Source organism: Panthera leo, chromosome F3, assembly GCF_018350215.1.
Source record: "Panthera leo isolate Ple1 chromosome F3, P.leo_Ple1_pat1.1, whole genome shotgun sequence".
Lineage (NCBI taxonomy): Eukaryota > Metazoa > Chordata > Mammalia > Carnivora > Felidae > Panthera > Panthera leo.
The window spans coordinates 12,087,501-12,105,614 of NC_056696.1; the positions used below are offsets into that span (position 1 = coordinate 12,087,501).

Here is an 18,114-nt window from a genome sequence, read left to right on the forward strand (position 1 = left end):
CATGGAGATAGGACATAATTATATAAGTAAATAACTAGTATTTGTATGAGACTCCTACTATCTACACGTTAGGTCTTTTTTTTTGTGCCTGTTTTCAATATTTGTCACTTTCTCTCAAACCCTATTTGTATATTCATTTCTTTTTTATTTTATTTTTTTTTTTGCCTTCTCTTAGTCTATAAAAATATAAATCAGAATAGTGGTTGCCTTTGGTGAGTAGTGGGGTATTGAGCGGAAAAGGAATTTTCTGGAATGGTAGGAATATTCTATATCTTGATCTTGGCAATGCTGCATGGTGTAGCCCTTTGTCCAAATTCGTTGAACTATATACTTGAGAGTTGGGTGTCTTATAATATATATAATATACCTCAGTGCATGTGTGTGTGTAACCACCCATGGTCTGAGCTGCTTTTCACCTTGATAACAACCCATTCTAGAGAGGCTGTAAGGTGTGCTTGGGCACAGATAAGTAGTGACATTAGGATGACCAGCTCATCCTGGTGTGCCCAGGACTTTCCCAGTTTTCACACGGAGAGTCTTGTGCCCCAAGAATCCCCTCAGTCCCGGGCAAACCAAAATGGTTAGTCACCCCAGGTAACATCCTTGAGGCTCCTGGTGCCCTTGGAATTGGGGCTACCCTTTAATTGGGGCTTAGTTCTTTCATTACCCATAGTATCTTGAAATGATTATTGATCTTTTTGTATGATTATGAAAGTAACACAAACTCACAGTAGAAAATTCATAAAGAAGAAGAATCACCAAAAATAGCTCCCATTATGCTGTATAAATAGCTCTGCACTATGCTTTTTCACGTAGTAATATATGATGAAAATTGCTCTTATCGCTAAAAAAAAAAAAGCCTTTAAAATGTGGTCTTCAGTGACTGTGTGAATAAATGTACCGTAATTTTCACCATTCCTCTAGTTGAATTTGGTTTCATTCCCCCCACCCCAGCTTATCCCTACCTTAAATATAATGGTTGACATTCTTGTATATAAATCTTCTCTGTAATATGTTGGGCATTGTCTTTTGACCTCCACCTTGGACTTGCCTTCCCCTCTTAGGGTGACCAGCTGTCTTGGTTTGCCTGGTTCTGAGAAGTTTCCTAAGATGCAGGACATTCAGTGCCCAAATTAGGAGAGTCCCAGGAACACCATGACAGCTGGTCACTTATCTTTGAGGTCACGGGCATCTTTGTGGCGTCAGCATTAAGGCATATCAATGGCTTCTAGTTCTGAGCTTCACATCGGGGACCACACGTTGTCTAGAGCAGTGGCCCTCCCACTGCCCGCAGAAAGAGTGCACCTGTCAGCTCCGGGCAGACTTGAGAAGGGGTGCTAGCGTGAATGGGGAGAGTAGAGGAGGGCTGAGCAGGCAGAATTCTAGGACTGCAACTTTTGCTTCCATGTCAGCAGCTCGACTTGTAGTCATTTTACTCACGCATTATCTCTAACCCTCCCAAGGGCCTTGCAAAATGGGTATTCTCAGTCTTAATCTAAACAATAAATAAGCTCAGAAAGGTCGAGTGACCACATAAGCCCACCAGTAAAGCTCCTAGAATTCAAGAGTAGGTTTCCTGAGCGCCAAAGCCAGAGGATTTTCCAGTATCTGGTGCTGCCTTGATAGAGCACCCCATCACTGCCCCCACTATATTCTGTGTTAGGAGATGGGGTGCGCCAGTGTTTCAGGGCCACTGTGGTTCTCTAGCTTAAGATCTGAGCACTCCGTCTCTTCAGGGCAGAGTTTCAAATGACGAAGCACAAGCTCTTCAGGAGTCTGGAGCCATTGTAAAATGGCACCCCAAAGCTTGGGGCACCGTCCAGCTGGAAGGCAGAGGCAATTCAAGGATGCATCAGAGGGAAACTGAGCCACATTATTCTCCTTAAGTTTGGTCTGATGGGATAACTCGATCTTATGGGTCACTCAACCCATAGGTTGAGTGGTTAACCTCAGGGTGGTTAAAGAGGAATATCACGCGATGTGGTGTGGGGATAGGAAAAATCTGAAACAGAGTGGAGGCCGGCCTTATGAAAAGTGACTACAGGAAAGGCAGTAGGAGGTCCAGGCACAGGGCCCCAAAGGGGCACAGTAACACTATTTGTTGAATTCCAGAAACTAACCACATCCAACTACTCCAGGTTGCAGGCACGGTAGAGCCACGGCAAGAGGTCAGGCCACAACGGTGGCACCGTACTGTGTAGAAGATCTGTCCGTGCCCAGGGCCAGCCTCAAGCTGGAGCTATGGGGGAGCCATGAAACCACAAAGAAGGAACTCGTGTGAACTAGATCCACGACTCAAGAAATCGGGCTGGTTTTCAAAGACAAGGAAGAGAACATCCACGAAAGCCCAGGTTTGTGGGTAAGGCTAATGCAGCAGGCCATGTGCCATGGCTGTGTAAGGGACCACATATGTGTCCTGACTCACCACACAGAGCCAGGGGCTGGGTGTCAGGGCAGCAGATTTGTGAAGGTAACAGCGGTGCCCAGAAATTTCGGCTGGGCCACCTGAATGTGGGCCTTAGAGCAAGACTTCATTTACTAGACAGTGCACGAGGAGAGAGGAAGCCAAGGAAGAGGGGCTGGGGTTCAGGACTCGATACTGTGAGGTTGGCTCAGATGCCACAGGGGGGAATGTGCCATGAGACGAGCCTGTGCGTGGCCGTCACCAAGGAGGCAGCTCCAGTGCTGGATAGAGGCAGCCATCTTTGTCCAGGTAGGACCCGCGCCTCAGGCTAACCCACTTCTCCGCGAATGTTGCTTCCATTATAGAAGAGAATGATGCCGAAAGCCAAAACTTCCAAAAGTTCCAAAAGTTCCTAAAGGAAAATAAAGTAAAAGGTTGTCTTCATCAACCCCCCAGTCCCACTCCACGTATGTAATCAACAAAATCGATTGTGTATTTTTCTATGTATTTTTTCACACATTTTAGCAAAAATATGATAACTCTATATTCATCATGTTCTGCGATTTGATTTTCTCTTTTAATGTGCCAGGCACGTCTTTTTTTGTATCAGTACATTGAAAACTAGTTCCTCAATGTTACTTGATGCACTGATTTTCATAGTATAGATATAAAAATTTACGTAACCATGTCCCCAATTAAGAACCATTCTGATTTTTAAAGTTTTCAAAACTCATACCAACCCCAGCATGACTTTCAAGTTAATAACTCAAGTTAACCCCAGCATTATTTCTAGTCATCATTTTGCATCAGTTTGGCATGGCCACTCTAAGGCAGACAGCAAAATATCTGTTTCCCCACCTACGTGGGTTTCAAAATGAGGATGGACCTGATTAATTAACAAAGAATGTAGTCCAAACAGAGAGCAAAGGGTGAGGCTGGAAGGAAGGAGGAAGAGACAAAGAGTACAGGTGCTCTGAGTATTGTCACAGACATATTTATTACACTTGGAAGTGGTTTATTACAATGGAAAACGCATGGATCTGAGGCGAGTCAGGAGACCTAGGGCTTGGGTTTCTTGCTATCCCAAACCAACGTCTCTGTTAACACAAATCTCATTTCAATAGCTGTTGAAATGTGGTGAACTGTGGCGATTCTCTGGGCTGGAATACCTATGTTTACCTATGAAGGTAAACTAAAATTTAGCTCTGTGTGTGTGTGTGTGTGTGTGCGTGCACGTGCACATGTATACAGGTATGAGCATGTAGGGACCTGCCCGTGTCTATGGAAAAGAAAGAGAGAAGAATGAGACCATAAAAGCATTAAAGAGAAAGACATTAACAAGCAAAAAATCAGTGCAAAGTACATATTTCATAACCTAAACTCGAGATCCTGGTTCTTCTGTAATCGGTATATCCGATGCTCAGAGAAAATGGGTCTGTAGATAGCTATGTTCATGTTGTAATTCAAGTTAATAAATATTATCCATCTTTCTTAAGTGTTGGCTGGACTGTTGACAGGCGGGTAACCTAACCCTTATATGTGAATATTGTCAGACTTAGGGATCTTGTCTCCCATTTTATGGGAACTGAGAGGCTTTAAAAATTAGCAATGAGGAATCTGCTTTTAACGCTGTGTTTAAAGCTTTCCAATAGAAGGATAAGGTTAATGAAGACTGTCTAAGTGACAAGGAGATTATCACTTGATCCTTCAGAGTATATGTTTGGAATGAAGTTTCACTGATGCAAAAAGGTTGAGATGTCAGGAAGAAAACACATTTCTTTCCAATCCATTGTCTACAAAACCATTGTTCTTAAGCACTGCTACTCTATTCCCCCTTTGACTGTCATACTGAAGGATTGTGTTTCTATCCGGTTATTTTTTTCGGTGTAATAATATATGAGATATAATGGAGTGAGGAACTTGGAGCCAGTGATGATACTGGTGAGAAACTTGCAAGGAGTTTACTGTTTACTGGGTTTCCAGAACAGGCTGCACAGTTCGCCGAAGTGCCAGCCAATGTATTCCAGAACCTTCAGTCCAGCTGCTTGGCCACCCTGTTTCCCTCATGGCCCCACTCAACCCCACACACATTTGCCTCCTTTCTTTTTTTGTTGTTAACTTTTTAAAATGTTAATTTATTTTTGAGGGAGTGAGAGAGACAGAGTACGAGCAGGGGAGGGGTGGGGAGAGAGGGAGACACAGAATCCAAAGCAGGCTCCAGGCTCTGAGCTGTCAGCACAGGGCCCGATGCGGGGCTTGAACTCATGAACTGCGAGATCATGACCTGAGCCGAAGTCGGACGCTTAACCCACTGAGGCACCCAGGCGCCCCACGTTTACATCCTTTCTTTCCTTGCTTTTCTTCTTCCCCTTAGTCATTCTCTCCTTCCTTCCCCCATCACTTCCTTCACCCATTCATTCATTCTGTTGACCCAGTGAATTTTGAAGGGAGTACCTGCTGTATCCCAGATCCTTGGGTGGCACTGGGGGTTCCAAGGTGGATGAGCGTGATCCCCACTTTCCAGGCATTCCCATTCTCATCCTCCACCTCTGCTCTACCCCCTTTTGTTTGTCTGGGCTTTTGGCCCCCTTCTTTCCACCTTGTTGTCTAAATTCAGTGGGCTCCTAAACGGGAACCCTCTTGCACTGTTGGTGGGAATGCAAACTGGTGCAGCCGCTCTGGAAAACGGTGTGGTTGTTCCTCAAAAAATTAAAAATAGATCTACCCTATGACCCAGCAATAGCACTGCTAGGAATTTACCCAAGGGACACGGGAGTGCTGATGCATAGGGGCTCTTACACCCCAGTGTTTATAGCAGCACTTTCAACAATAGCCAAATTATGGAAAGAGCCTAAATGTCCCTTAACTGATAAATGGATAAAGAAGATGTGGTTTACGTATGCAATGGAAAACTACTTGGCAATGAGAAAGAATGAAATATGGCCTTTGGTAGCAACGTGGATGGAACTGGAGAGTGTTATGCTAAGTGAAATAAGTCAGGCAGAGAAAGACAGATAACCATATGTTTTCACTCTTAGGTGGATGCTGAGAAACTTAACAGAAGACCCTGGGGGAGGGAGGGAGCCAAACCATAAGAGACTCTTAGAAACTGAGAATAAACTGAGGGTTGATGGGGGTGAGAGGGAGGAGAAAGTGGGTGATGGGCATTGAGGAGGGCACCTGTTGGGATGAGCACTGGGTGTTGTCTGGAAACCAATTGGACAATAAATTTCGTATTAAAAAAAATACAAAATAAATTCAGTGGACTCCTGTTCTCGTCTTCAAACCCTTCAAACTGGTTCTCAAATGACCCGTAAAAGTGTGTAACAGAAACGGGTACCAACGTTTTGCCACAGGTATCGGTTTCCTGTTGTCGCCGGAACAATTTACCACAAACTTAATGGCTTAAAACAATACAAATGTATTATCTCACAGTTGTGCATTTTGGAAGTTTGATTTATGTCTCACTGGCCTAAAATCAAGGTATCAGAAGGGATTTCCTTTAGGGATTCGCTCTAGGGGAGAATCCACGTCCTTTCCTTGTCCAGCTTCTAGAGGCTTCTCACCTCCCTCATCCCACGACCCTTTCCTTCGAATTGAAAGCCAACAATGGCGCATCTACTCCTCACATAAGATCGCTCCTCTGACCCTTCTGTCCTCCTCTTCCTCCGTTTAATGGTCCCAGTGATTATATTGAGCATACCCAGATAATCCAGGATAATCTCTTTTTTAAGGTGAGGGATTTGGCAGCTTTCACTCTATCTGTACCCTCAACTACCCGAAGCCATGTAACCTAATATATTCACAGGTTCTGGGATTAAGATATGAGCATTTGCGGGGTGAGGGCATTATTCTGCCCATCACCCCTCACCCTAGGAGCATTTTCAGTATAGCAGGTACCAAAGTTTCAAGCCACCAGGACAAAATTCCCCCAATTTCTGGTCTTGGCCAAAGGCAAAGGGAAGATGTTGGGGGCATTAAAGCTTCATCTGAAAGGGACATAAAGTTTTGGGGTCAGACAGGTCGAAGAGGAAATCCCAGATTCTGCGACTTACGAGCTTTGTAGCCTTGGGAAGCCCACCTTCATGTCTTCATTCTTAATTTGAGAATATCGGTGGCAGTGTTTTCACACGGCTGTATTGAGATCATCTAATCTGAGAAAAAAAGGGCTGGGCTTATAGGGGCTTGAGGGATGTTTCCTCTCTCTAAATCACTAGACCCCACATCCCTTAGGTCGTAGACCACCTTGGTTGAGAGCCACTCTCATTAATACCTACTCAACCAGCCACCCAACATGCCTTCACAGCACTACAGGGACCCTCAGGTGGAAATCGGCCCCACGCCTTCTTCAAGGAGAAGAAGCAAGTCTGTGTGTGAGCACACGAAAGGTTACACAGTAACAGAAGACCGTTGGTCATCAACACGGAAGTCCTAAAACCCACTGGGACTGGTTCTGCCATAGAGGGTTAAGGGAAAGGATTGTGAGCAGGGCTTGGAAAAAGAAGGGCTATATCTGGGCAGACTGTGAGGACGGGGCGTTTGTTCTGGGGAAACCCTTTGGAGCGTGCCCCCAGTGCCCTTCGAAGGTCTTATTTTCTCGCAGCTCAAGACGCGGCAATGAGACACAAGCACACCACCCGCAAACACTGCCGTCTCCCACCTCCTCCCCTCCGACAGCCAACCTCCTTGCCAGGCCCCTCTCTCCTCCTTCCCGTATCTCAGCACGACACAAACCAGCCTTCCTTTCTCCTGAAGATGGTTTAGAAGCAGTGCCCCATAATTACAGCAATCTTAGCTCCTTTGAATTCACCAAAATTACCCCTTTTCTTTCTATCAGCGCCATGGCTACGCGACAGGCATTATTGGGAAGCTTTGTGTACTGGCGCAATGTTGTCTTTTTAAAGTGACATCTGTTCAAATAGACTAATGTTCCTATCTGACTGACTCATTTGGCAGGAACATGTCCACAGGCCAACGTGAATGGGTGGGGGCTGCAGGAAGAGGGAAGCATTTGGAAAGGATATTTTTTGGGTTTTTTAGACTAAGGGTATGACTATTTCACTTCCTACAGAAGGGAAGTGAGTGTCAGTTGTAACAGTAGTGAGGCCTAAATGTCTCCTGATGTCTGAAATGTACCGTGATTTAGGATGGAGATGATGGTCGGGCTTCTCAAACACATTTTCATGGCCCTGGGGATTCTCAGCCACCTTTCTTTGTTTCCCGATGGTTCCTCAGTTCATCTCTCCTCCAACTCGGCTCTCCTTCAGTGAGCATCTTGGAGGCTGCTCTGAGATTCCATCTGTGCACCTTTCTGCGTTCAAAGTCTGTGATCTCATGGGTCCAGTGGCCTTCCCGTCCTTGGAGTTCATCTTCAAATGGTACCGAGGAGTCAGAAGAGCACACGTTTCTCTATCAGGCTCCATTTACCCATTACTCAGGCCGTTCATGGAGAACCTCCTATGGCCACAAGGTTGGGTAAGTCAGAGCTCTGTCTTCAAAAAGCTCACAGTCTCATAGGGCCTTGACTGTGCACGGGAAGCTCCAGGATGGGCTAAGAGGGGGCTTAGATAAGGCTTTTCTGAAGCAGTGACTCCTGAGTAGGATGCAAAATGTTCATCTTTGCTTACAAACTTCCAACGTGTCTCGGTGGCTGTTTCATAATCTCCCAGCTCTCCTGCCTGGATTTCTAGGCCCTCCCTAATCTGATCCCCCTGGACAGACACATCCCATCTCCCTTCCTACCACCATGAATCACCTGCTCCCGTTGGGTTAGCGTAGCCCCTTGTTTCCCCTATACCCCCCCCCCCCCCACTTATTCTTGACTCTGGGTCTTTGCTCTTGTTTTCTGCCTAAAATAAATCCTCCGCTAATAACATCCCACCAGCTCTCAGACCTTTGGCACGTCAGGGACTAGCCCGTTGCCTAACCATGAAATTTCCTCCCCCGCACAAGATATTCTAGAGCTCCTCCCATAGTACTTAAGCTATAAGTACAACTTAGATGATGCATGTGAAAAAATAATAGCTGAAGACTTGGAAAACACAATGCAGGCCTAAGTTATTGCCATTACCTTTAACCGGTAGGAGAACTTTGGATGCCTTCGCTAACAGTGGGTGTATTTCTGTAGGCAAGTTGGTTCTTCAGCTATGAAATAGGAAAAACCATCACAAGATTGTTATAAAGATTAATGGAATATGTTGACACGCATACAAATGTCTGCCTTGTGGTAGGAATGTTGATAGTCGTAGGGGTGTTGTTTTTTTCTCAGAGAGGATTTGTTCTTTTACAGTCCAGTAGACCGTGATAGGTGTGTGTTTGGGGATGGGAGAAGCAGAAAATTGTCTTGTAAAGGAAAGGTTGATCATGACTGATAAAATTAAACATCCTTCAGAGCTCTGCAACTTTCATCTCAAAAATCGGAGAAGAATTATAATATTGTAAAGGGTTGATGACTCCTCATTTCCTGTGTCACCACTTCTTGGCAAGAAGACAATGGCTTGGCCCTGACACTCCCTTAGAGACTAAGGGATCATTGTTCTCTGGACAGTATTTATCAGAAATAAAGGCGCTCACTGGCTGAGGGAAGTAGAGATGAAAGAGAGGGGTGGGGTGGCAGCTGCCCTTTCTGGAAGGTAGTGACTTTGTGACCTTTAGAATTAAAAGGTTCTCCAGTATATTGCTTGGATCTCCAGCATATTGCCAGTATATTGATGGCTTGGAGCCATCAACACAGAATAGTGGTTGTAAACTTGAGTGATCTTACCCGCAACCCCCACCCACACACCACCGATGGGCATCTGACAACGTCTGGAGACATTCGGGGTTGTCATCACTTGAGTAGGACTGGGGAGGGGTCCTACGGCAGCTCGTGGGTAGAGGCCAAGAATGCAGCTAAACGTCTTACAGTTCACGACGCAGTACCCCAGTTAAGAATTATCCAGCCCAACGTCAATAGTGTTGAGGCGGAGAAGCCTGCATTAGAAGCAGTTGTAATCATAGCCTTGGGTTCCACTAATCCTCTGCCGAGAAATCTGTGCCCCAAACCACTTCTCCCCTTGTGTCTCCCCTAGACCCAGGATCCAGAAATATCCAGTTGGAGTTAATTAATGGAGATTGGTCAGCCAACCCTGAAGATTCAGCACAAGTGTCACTTCCTTTATGAACTTCCCTTTAGATAGAGTGGTACCCCCTCCTATACTGGCCAGCGTTTGACCACTTTACTTACAACTGGGGGGGTTTTCATACAAGGAATTCATTCTAGGTGATAGAGAGCTGAAAAAATAAACAGGGTGGTGAAGCAACCCAGAGATTAACAATAGCAAGAAGTTACTATCACCCGAGGGCTGGAAAGATGAAGAAAGGAGGCAGCGTTACTAGAGTCCGTGGGCCAGTGGCGGCTGGAGTCGCGGACAGACACAGTCATCGTTGGAGTCACTGCATGAGACAGAAACAGGAGGGAAGCAATACCTCCCTTTCTCCTGACTACCAGTCTCCCACCAGCGTTTCCCACCGACTGAATCGAGGTGAAAGACGGCTGGCAGAGGAACCTGGGAGAGGCAGCCTGCAAGGGTCAGCCCTTTGACAAAAGAGACGCGGGCAGGAAAAAGAGGAGGAACGGATCTAAGGTCAAGGACACCCACGAGCAACACAGCACCCAGTGTACTTTGGATCTGCATCTTCCGTGGCGCTGATGAGCGTTTCATAGTTACTGTTTGAGTATTATTCCCTTCTCTCCCCTCTCTTCCTATGGGATGGAATGATAGTAGGAACCGGAACGGCCACATTCAATCACAAGATGAGTGATGCGGCTTGGGGATGTCAAAGCAGCAGGACAGGATTCGAAATGGCTATGGAAGTACAGCTGCTCACCTTGACTTCTCCATGAGAGAGAAATGAACTTGCACTGTGATGAATCCGTGCCTAGTATGACTTTGGAACTCCCTGTTATGGCAGCTGAAGCAAAATTCTAAATAACCCCCTTTCCTATGGGTGTTGATATCTAAAGCAGATCAGAGACTCTATCTCATTCTTTCTTTTTTTTTTTTTAATTTTTTTTAAATGTTTATTTTTGGGAGGCAGAGAGAGATCGAGTGTGAGCCGGGGAGGGACAGAGAGAGAGGGAGGCACAGAATCCCAAGGGGGCTCCAGGCTCTGAGCTGTCAGCACAGAGCCAGACGCGGGGCTCGAACCCACGAACCGTGAGACCATGACCTGAGCTGAAGTCAGACGCTTATCCGACGGAGCCACCCAGGCGCCCCTCTGTCTCACTCTTTCGTTCTCCATCCGGAAACTGACAAGAACAGAAGGCAATGCCATGGCAACGTGAGGTTTCTCAAATCACCTAGCTTCTGCAGATATTTCATTTTTTTTATTCCCATATCCCAAAAGAAAATTTCAATCAGTAATCAACAGTGTCAGTAGAGAGGGGCGTGCTCAAGTCCACGAAGGTCCCGGGAGTGCAGGGGGCCGACTTCTGGTCCGTGGTCAGTTTATCCTCTGTCCTGTCGACCAGTTCGGCCAAGGACACAGAGAGCCATTCTCTCCATTTGGCAAGGGCAGGGGTCCATTCTGAGAGGTGCCACAGATGGGGGAAAGGGGGAGATCGGGGAGACTTGGAGGGAGACTTTCGATCCCTTTCCAACCCATCACAAATAAGCATACCATAGAAGTTAGGGGAAAAAAAAAAAAACTGTTCTCAGATTCAAGTGCAATTTCCATGCAAGCCTCCTGGCCTGCCACCCTTTTCCAACTAAATCACTATCCCGAGTGCTTCCTACACAGAGAGACTGGCACCGCCATTCCCGAAGAGCGTGGGTTAACCGCCCCCTCGCCTCCCCCCGCCGACCCAGCCCTGCAGTAATCTATTCCACTTCCGTGCAGTGTGCATGAGATTTCACATAGACAGCAGGGCAGAATAAGTGATTCTGCCCGCCTGGAAATAAATGATTGGCTGTCTAAGTAGATACCAAATATAGCTATTGACAGCGCTTCACATAAACCCTCCTTCCTCCTCCTTCCCTTTCCTGTTTCTCCTCCTTCCTCTTTTCTTTCTCTTTCTCTGCACCTCTCCAGCGCCCACCCCCACCCCCCACCCCTTTGAACGATCAGGGGGGGGCTTTCTATGGCTTTGAACTTCACCCCGAGGGGTTTCTTGTTCTTCCTGCCCTAATCTAGCAGAAGTCAAAGATGTAGGCAGTACCCACCTTTCGCAACGGACTCTCTGCTAGGCTTTCTTATAATTAGCCCGGTTGCCTGGGAGGATTGGGTCATCGGGGGCGTCGGGGCCCTTCCAGTACCGCCTCTGGGTCAGGCTGGCAACTGGCTTCCTGGCCTGCTTTATCCATACGCGGGGTGCTTGGCTCTTTCTGTCATCAGAGATGGAGTCTGCCCCGGGGACACTCCTGCATGTCGTTCGTGGAGGTGAACCATCTGTCCTCACCTGCCGCGGAATATGCCTTTGTAAACTGTTTCTTTCGAGGGTGTCCAGGCCTAATCCTTCCCCCTCCAGAAAACAAAACCCGTCGTGGAAAATCTTAGCCCTAACTCGGAATTTTGGAATTCTGAGGTCAGGTTTCTGAAATTCCTCTCTCTCTCTCTCTCTCTCTGCAATACAATCTGCCAAACGTGTTGTCATGTTTCTGGGCCGCGAGCTCTGTCTCAGTTATGCATTTGGCCTTCTTCCTATTGATACCAGCATCGGTGGTGGTGACACAGTTCCAGGACAAGGATGACCTATTAGGAGCAGATATAATTCTTCCCTAAAAGGGGTGTTTAAAATTGTCCCACATGGAATAAGTAGGGACAAAAGCCAGTTAACCAACCACATAATGAGTGTCCTGGACCAACTGGAGAGGAAAGCCCATGAATGCGTTCTAGAATGGCCTCCTGTGTGGGGCAGGAGATATTTTAGAATATTCTAGAAATTTTTAGAAACTCACCAATGAATAGTAGGTCCTAAAGCTCCCGTAGAGGGTTAAGGCAGCTAGCATGGACCTCCCAGCCAAGTCACTTTCTTGGGCTTATTTGTTCTTTATTGTTTAAACTAGACCGAAGGGAAGCTACAGAGCTAGGAAACACTTCACCAGGTACATCTGCTTCTCACGCCTGGCTGAAGAATCCGTCTTAATTTCCCTGGAAGGGTTGGGTACCTGCTGAGAAAGGAAAGAGCGATAAGGACAGGGCACGAAAACTGGGGAATCTGAAAATTTAGTTCGGCTTCAAGTTCCTCGCCTTTGAGGCTGTCCACAATAATTGTCAAAATAATTTGGGCGTTCCTTGAAAGTGGGTTTTTATGCACACCCACACACACACACACACACACACACACATCTCTAAATCAATTACTCAATTACACAGTTTAAACTGGAATCATGAATTCTATCTGCTGGGGGTTCGATTATCTATTGCTACACAATAAACCATCCCCAAATGCAGTGGCTCACGACTGCAGCCATCTTGTTTCCTCTCATGGGTCTGTGGCCAACTGGGCTCACTGGGCAGTTCTCATCCATTTGCAGTCATCATAGCAGCAAGGCTGGTATTATCTGGAGGCCTGACTGGAGTTGCTAGGAGAGCTGGGTCTCTCTCCCTCTCCCTTAACTCCAAGTCTCTTCTTTATGTGACCTCTCTGCAGGTGCTCTCCAGCAGGAAAGCCAGGATCCTTTCATGGCGCATGGCTTCCAAAAGGGAAGGTTCCAACAGAGAAGAAGCAGAAACTACCAGTCTCCCTAAAGGGTAGGCCTGGAACTGGGGCAGAGCTCTGTGAATTAACACAAGTCCAGGCCAGCCCAGATACAATGTTGGGGGGTGGGGGGCTTCACAAAAGCCTCCTCGGATGCCAGCTGTCACAGTTCAATACTCCAATGTGCCAAAATCTCCTAAACTTTACAAATATTATAAACCGCACACATGTACAGGTTCTTGTGACAAGGAATGTTAGTGCTTACGAAAGTCTGAGTTCTCCCTGCCTTCCCTGGGCACACAGCAAAAATACATTTTCCAGACTTCCTGGAAATTAGGTTTAGCCGTGTCAATGAGTTTTGTCCAACGGAATGCACGTGGAAATGGCAGGCCCCACGTCTAGGTCTGGCTTGTCCAAATGTCCCACTAGGGTTAGTATCTATTGTTGATTCTTACCTGAACCAGTCCTTACTAGGATGGTTGCAAAATGATGGGCTCCCGACCCCAGCCGTCTCTCCAGCCAGCGCTCAGCATCACTGTAAGCGAGAGCGCTCCCTTCCTGTCATTTATTTATCTATTTATTATCAATATGAGCTCATGAGTGCCCTTGATTGTTCTGGTGTTCAACTTGTCCCAGATCTGGTCAGTGGGAGCCATTTCAATGTGGATACTGTACCTTTTTCTGTGTGTTTCAATCTCCTTACTCTCTGATGTAACAAAATATTCCAGGCTGATTTTCTGCCTACTCTATCCCAGCCCTGGGACTTGCTGTTTCTTCGGGAAGCACGGATTCCTTTTGTTGGAAAGTGGTCATTAGAAACTTGGAGTTCACCTTGCGCTAATTGCCATAGGTGCCGTTGGGGTGGTGTTGCTTCTAGATTGTCGCTGCAGACAAAACTAGAAAATATATGATGAATGTTTATACATGTACATAAACAAACATGTCCATCAATGTGTGTGTGTGTTTAAATATACATAGTTTAGACGTCGTAATTTTATAAGGAGAACATTAAATATTAAATACAATCTATCCCCACGGGGTTTTTTTCTTGCTTATTCTCATTTCATATACATTCCTTCTCCACAATGAGATACCTGGATCCCAACAAAATACACCCATTTATTCATTTACTGAATCCGATAACACATGTAAAGCAGTTTCAGTATTTCCGTGTCCATTCAACTATAAAAGGAAACCTACTCAAAAAAGCTCAAGGTTTGTTTGCTCTTCTCTCCCACCCAAGACTGAGGCTATATAATCAAATACCACGTTCATAAAATAATTAAATCTGTGGTTATGCAATTTATCTGAAATACCTTAAGGTTTGTATGCTTCCGTTTGCTTTTAGTGTTAAGTTCTTTTCCCTTTCCCATCCTTGTTGATTTAATTACATATATTTTATATATTGAAAAAAATACGTGGTACATAGACATGCTTCCAAAAGGCAAAAGCATAGAGAAACGAATTCTCTAAGAATAATTCTGTGTCCCTCTTTCCCACGCCCTTTCCCCTCATTTCCCTTCCAGCACCCCTTTAGAGATAGCCGACTTCATTGTTTTCTGCTTGATTCTTCCTGTGTTTCTTTTTGTAAAGATAACAAAATATATGCATATAGTTTTTTACTTCCTCTTCTCTCTTACACAAAGGGTAGCACGCCATATTTATATGCTCTTTGGCACTTCGCTTCTTTCCCCTTAAAAATATCTCTTGGTAATCTCTCAATGTCAGTTCCCAGAGACCTTTCTCATTCTTTTTTTACAGTTGCATAGGATTCCATTAAGGGGAGTGTGCTGTAGTTTACCCAAGCCGTTTCCTATACTTGGACATTTAGGTAGTTTCAAAATTTTGCAGTATAAGTAATCTTTTGCATGTAAACAGTTTTTATTGTTAAGAGACACGTCTTCAAGGTAAACCCTTGGGTCGAAAAATAAGCGCTAACATTGACAGAGTCACCCCACAGAGTTTGCAACATTTCACATATTCACCAGCGGCGTCTGAAAGTGCCTGCTTCCCCAGCCTCACTAATACAATGTCAAGCTTACGAATTTTTGCCAGTCTTGATGGGTAGGAAACAGTATCTCATCTAAACATAGTGTAGGATTTTTCGCAGGGTAAAAAAAAACACAAGTCACAAAAGAAACACAAATACTCTCCAAGTGAACTAGAGTTTACAAGCAAACTCTAGAAAATTTTCAACTCAAGAGGTTGATTATCAACCATGATTGTGGCTCGGGTGTGAGTGCTTGAACTGCCCATAACCAAAGCCATACTTTCCAAAAGCCTTGCTGAGTCCTGTTTAGAAGGTGCTTCTGCCAGTTGGAGATCCAATTATCTTGCCTCAAATGGGGTTGTTTTCACAATTGCACTCCCAAATTTCTTTCATTTTAATGTGTGTTTATTTAATTTGAGAGAGAGAGAGAGAGAGAGAGGGAGAGAGAGGGTGGAGGGTGAGCGGGGGAGGGGCAGAAAGAGAGGGAAGCAGAAGATCTGAAGAGGGCTCTGTGCCCACAGCAGAGAGCCCCATGCAGGGCTCGAACTCACGGTCTGTGAGATCAGGACCCGAACTGAAGTTGGACGCTTAACGGGCTGAGCCACCCTGGCTCCCAAATTTCTGAATTTAATTAATTAAATAATTAATTGTGAATTATTTAATTATCTCTAAATTTAATTTTCTAATTTCCCAAATTTAATTATTTAATAATGTAGTTTAGCTTTGTTGCCTCGTTAAGGTGGGAGAAAATTCCCTATGCCAGCCCAGATTGATTTACTGCTCCATTAGTTCATTTAATACACTGGCCACTTGACTCCACAGAATTTTTTGCACGTTCCTCGCCTCTGGAAAGACCATATATGGTATAGGGATTTAAGTGTCTGATGGTCTTCTGCATCTATTTCCTACATATATCTGGTTCTAGACTCAGAGCCTCTCAGCCCAGCCTGCCTTTCAAGTCTTCTCCCACATTTCCCGGTGCTGCTACTCTAGCTCTGGGGTTTTCAATTGTTTTTATCAATTTCAGCAATCGCTGACAATATCTAACAATATCTAACAGGTAGGAACTCCTTATGTGAAGACAAAAGTCCAACAAGTCTAGGGACACCTGGGTGGCTCAGTTGGTTAAGCATCCAACTTCGGCTCAGGTCGTGATCTCGCGGTTTGTGGGTTCAAGCCCTGCGTCGTGGCTCCGTGCTGACGGCTCGGAGCCTGGCGCCTGCTTCTGATTCTGTGTCTCCTCTCTCTGCCCCTGCCCCACCTGCGCTCTGTCTCCCTCTGTGTCTCAAAAATAAATAAATGTCAAAAAAAAAAATTTTTTTTTAAAGTCAAACAAGTCTAGCATAAAATACGCGACGAAAGTATCAATTATCACGCGTGATCACAAGGCAATATGTTACCTATTGGCTGAGTGATTGAACTATTGGCCGCATTTCCTTGACAAGATCAAGCGACAAGTATGGCTGTGCCGGAGCCTTGCCTGGCAACTAATCGAGCGGAACATTCAGAGGCTGCAGTGTTTGGCTCCCAGGGGCAGAAATAAACGGGTCTGAATTCCAAAATTTACCAGGGAGGTACGGACATAACCGGCGTTCCTAATTAGTAAACATTTACAGTAAGTAAAACATACGTACAGGGTGGTGAGAGAACGGTTCGTTCATACATCTGCCCTAACAAGAGTTATAATTAGTGAATCTAAAGGGCACAATGGGTTGAGCACGGGCTTTTCCGTTCATTATTTAATAATTTAATAAATATATTTGTAATGAAGATAGGGGATAGTTAGATAATTTTTTTTTTTTTTTGGCTGTCTCAACGGTGTGCCAGGCCAAAGGCTAAATGCTTTCCATGTATTCTGAACATTAAACCTCCTAACAATCCTATGAGGTAAATAATGCCATTACTCCCATTAAGCTGAAGGACATTTAGTAACACCCGAAAGCATTTACCTCCTACAGATGGATCTCAAGCCCATCAGTCCCTCCGCTTTATTGCGAAGTTACTGGGAATTTCCAGTTCTCAGTGTCAAGCTTAGCCCCTTCCTGAATGCTCTCAGGCACACGAAGAAATTGGGGCATGGTGACAATTATATGGGAAGAGTATTTATAAACAATTACCAAAATACCGATTTTAAGGGATGCCCGTTTTCCGGAAAAAAAAAAAAGTTCAAAATAATGTTTCTATGTATAGTAAACTCCTTGGATACATTGAAAATATCACTCGGTTTGCCAGAAATCAAATCACACACAGTTCTTCAAGCTTTACTAAGCCTCATGCTTATGATATAATGAACTAGACTTCAGTATCGGCCCATCTTCTGTCCCATATGAGCCCAAATGGTATAACTTTAGGGCCTGTGGCAGTCAGCTTCAGGATGGCTGTCAACGACCCCTGCTTCCTGACATTTATGCCCTTGCGTGGTCCCCACCCTCACTGCACCAGAGTTGGTCTGTGTAACCAATAGAGTATGGCAGAAGTAATAGCATGTTTCTTCTGAGACTAGGTTATAACACTCATTGGAGCTTCCATTGTCGTGGATCTTTCTTTCTTGGGCCAGTCGCTTTGAGAGAAACCAGCTTCCATGTCGAACAATTCCACAGAGCGGCCCACGTGGCGAAGAACTGGCGATTTCCATCAAGCAAACAGCCAGTGAGGAACAGAGTTCTCCAGCCCACAGGAGTATAAGAAGCCATCTTGGAAATGCATCTTCCCGTCAGGCCTTCAGAGGACTGCAGCCCCAACGGACAGTTTGACTGCAATCACGTGGAAAGACCCCAAATGAACGAGGACCACCCAGCTAAGCCACGTGCAGATTCCTAACCTGTTAAGTTTGGGAGTTGTTTCACAGAAATAGGTAACTACTATTAGACTTCTATTTATACTCTGCATCTTTCCCCAAGGCCCCCTGGAGATATACACTTGACCCTGAAACAACACGGGGAACTGACCCCACCAAAACATTCACAGGGAACCTTTGACGCCCCCAAAGCTGTACTAATAACCCACTGTTGACCTGAAGCCTTACTCATACCTCAAACA

At 45.4% G+C, this 18,114-nt stretch overlaps 1 long non-coding RNA gene across 1 annotated transcript; it reads right to left on the minus strand.

Moving 5' to 3' along the window:
• Positions 1 to 2,529: 2,529 nt before the first annotated feature.
• LOC122212179 lies at positions 2,530 to 13,610 on the minus strand. Its single transcript, XR_006199048.1, has 3 exons — positions 13,541 to 13,610; positions 12,487 to 12,555; positions 2,530 to 2,816 (listed from the first exon to the last, which is right to left on the minus strand). It is a non-coding gene; the product is annotated as an uncharacterized LOC122212179 (long non-coding RNA).
• Positions 13,611 to 18,114: the final 4,504 nt, after the last annotated feature.